This window comes from Zea mays, chromosome 3 (assembly GCF_902167145.1).
Source record: "Zea mays cultivar B73 chromosome 3, Zm-B73-REFERENCE-NAM-5.0, whole genome shotgun sequence".
NCBI classification, from domain to species: domain Eukaryota; kingdom Viridiplantae; phylum Streptophyta; class Magnoliopsida; order Poales; family Poaceae; genus Zea; species Zea mays.
In genome coordinates, this window is record NC_050098.1 from 14109932 (window position 1) to 14113605 (window position 3674).

Sequence of the window (3674 nt, forward strand, 5' to 3'; positions counted from 1 at the left end):
CGCTCGGCATTACTTCTAAAATGCCGACGCCGACCTTCAATCACTCGGCGTTGCTTCTAAAACGCCGACCACGTGTTCAATAGCTCGGCATTACTTCTAAAATGCCGATGCCGACCTTCAATCACTCGGCGCTGCCTCTAAAACGCCGACCACGTATTTTGTCGCTTGGCATTACTTCTAAAATGCCAATGCCGACCTTCTATCATTCGACATTGCCTCTAAAACGCTGGTCTTGTGTTCGATTGCTCAGTGTTACTTCTAAAAAACGCTGATGTCAATCTTCGCATCGCTCGGCGCTGTTTTTTTGCTATATCAAAAGAATCGGTTCAACATTCAGCAAAAGCAGTGACAAGTCATCAAAAAGAGGGGATAAGCGACAATCTTCATTAAAAGGAAGTTGACGAGTTACAAACCAACTCTTTACGAGTTGGTACTTCCCTAATTCTGCACTACATCACTACTACTACTAAATTACACTAATTACTACTACATTATTCTAGCTATACTAAACTATACTAATATCTAAGAAGACCAGTGGCGTCTAGCCACTGGCCCTGCCCCTGCTCCTGCCGCCGCCGCCGCCCTTGGTGCTGCCCCTGCTGCTGCCCTTGGTGCTGTCCCCGCTGCCGCCGCCGCCCTTGGTGCTGCCCCTGCTGCTGCCCTTGGTGCTGTCCCTGCTGCCGTCGCCGCCGCCCCTGCCACTGCCATCGCCGCCGTCGTCGTCGTCGTCGTCGTCGTCGTCGTCATCTTCACCCTCGTCGCCGCCGTCCGAGTCCTCCTCATCCGAGGAGTACTCCGACTCATCCGAGCCTTCAAGCCCGGCGCGCTCGACGGCCCGGATATATGTCCAGACCTCCGCGGCTATCCCCTGGGAGTCGTCCGAGTCATCGGACGACGCCGGGGGAGAGACGGGAGCCGGAGACCCTTCGGGCTCGGAGGAGAACTCCTCCTCCGAGTATTCTGAGTCACCAAACTCCTCCGATGGAGGAGTCGGCTCACGCTTGCGCTTGTTGTTCTTGCCCATGGTTAAAGTTTTGGGAGAGAAGAAAGGGAAGAGGCAGTAAGGAGCAGCGAAGAGATGTGAAGAAACCAGAGAAGCAAAGGGGTTATTTATAGAAGGGAAAGGCAACCGCTCACTTCTAACCGCGGTCACTGAACAGTCGCAAGGCATTCAATAAGCACTTCCACCCACCCGAAGACACGTCAGACGGCGGACGCCGTTTCATGCAACTCTACACCCATTGGGACTCCAGTCAACAGCGCAAAGGATATGATTACACTAGTCGTCCCATCGCATTACTACTCAGAGGCAACTGGCTAAAACACTCAGCGTACCAAGCCGTCCCTTGCCCACACCCATTGGGGGGGACGCCCAGGAATTATCAGTATATTTTTCAAACGGTCACATCCGTGCAGGGCATGCAGTGAATACCTCAAGACAAAAATGAGATATCAGTAAGGATCAGAGGAAAGCCAAATATAACCAACAAAGTACAAGATATGGCCGACAGAAGCGACTTGAAGACTAGACAGAGAACGTCCGTCAAATGTCCAATCAGTCACAGAGCAAATAAATTACACTACCTAGCGAGATATGGATGGATTGCGAACTCGGCTGCAAAAGACAAAATACATGCTGACCTCTGAAGCATAATATTGATGACATAGCGCGGATGACATCATGCCAATTTTTTACAAGCAGAAAGGATAATTTTCAGCAAAAGGACACAGAAGGAAGACCTTCGAGTGGATTATCCTCAAAAATCCACTTGAAGGTCGGGGGCTACACCCATTGGGTGCACCTTCGGTGCACCCCATGGATTATCATTCTAAATCAATATAGTGCCGACCTCTAAGGCGTGGAGCAAGATTGGAAAGATCAATCTTCAACTGAGATGCAGGAGCGCGAATGGAGATAATCTTTGGAGAAGACCTTTGAGTAGATTATCTTCTAAAATCTACTCAAAGGTCGGGGGCTACACCCATTGGGTGCACCTCCGGTGCACCCAATAAAATCCAGGGTCTTACAATCTAAAAATGCCGACCTCTAAGGCACAAGCACAAAACCAAACTTTGGTCGGACGAACGATCAGAGTCAAAGAAAACAGCAGGAAGTCATTTTTTGGACCTTGGATCTTTGGGTCGATTACCTCTAAATCAACTCAAAGATCGGGGGCTTGTGGGGGATAGATATCCCCTGGGTCCACTAAAGAAGTAATAGGCCTCACGAAAGGCCCGAGGGCCCAACAATTCGTAAGGTCATTCTTTCGTGGGCCTAGGGAAAGACCACCAACAAAGAAGAGAAGACGTGAGACCCGGACGGCCCACAGCGTCGAACGAATGAATCACAACAAAGACCCGACTTTCCCGCGCTGAAGCCCCATGCAGCGCAGCCATGCGAGGATAAGTCGGCAAGGGTTACGTAGGGATAAACTCAAAGAGGTTCACTATCTTTTAGCTACTTGTTGTTATCATATCACATGTACTGCTCCACGGTCGAATATATAAGGCCTAGGGGGCACCCCTTCAGGACGATCGACTCTGTTCTACTTAGCCACCCACAAAAACTCTCTGCGCCCTCTACCCAGAGAATCCTCTTGTAACCACATTCATATACTCACCAGGACATAGGGTATTACGCACTTCTAAGCGGCCCGAACCTGTAAATCTTGTCCATTGTCCCTCGTGCGATCAGCACGAACCATTTTGCTACAGTCGTCGACACCGTCCTACTCCTAAAAACACCTTGAGGGGCAACCCCGGGTGTGCGGTCGGACCCAAAACACCGACACTAACCGCCCGAAGAGATGGATCCTAAAGGCAAGGGGATGGTGATCGACGACAAGGAAAAGGAGTCCTTCGTCAACAAGCCCAATGATGACAAGCCCACCGACTCAGGCTTGGGCCACAAAAGAAAAGACGGGAGAAAGAAGAAGGCAAGGCGCATCAAGGAAATTGTCTACTACGACAGCGACGAATCTTCCTCCTCCCAAAAGGACGACGACGACTACGATAGACGAAAGACGGTTAACTCAAACTTTTCTTTCGATTATTCGCGCATCCCGCATAGTTCAAATGCTCAATTGCTTCCCATTCCACTTGGCAAGCCCCCTCACTTTGATGGAGAGGATTACGTATTTTGGAGCCACAAAATGCGTACTCACCTATTTTCTCTCCATCCAAGCATTTGGGAGATTGTGGAAAGTTGAATAAAATTTGATAGCTCGGATAGCCCTATGTTTATTAATGAACAGATTCATAGAAATGCACAAGCTACTACTGTATTGCTAGCCTCTTTGTGCAGGGACGAGTATCACAAGGTGAGCGGCTTGGACAATGCCAAGCAGATCTGGGACACCCTCAAGATCTCTCATGAGGGAAACGACGTCACCTTGCTCACCAAAATGGAGTTGGTGGAAGGCGAACTTGGACGGTTCGCGATGATAAGGGGGGAGGAGCCGACGCAAACATACAACCGGCTCAAGACCCTTATCAACAAAATAAGGAGCTACGGGAGCACGCGATGGACGGACCACGACGTCGTCCGCCTAATGCTAAGGTCATTTACCGTTCTTGATCCTCATTTGGTGAACAATATACGTGAAAATCCCAGGTACACCAAGATGTCGCCCGAAGAAGTTCTTGGGAAATTCGTTAGTGGGCGAATGATGATC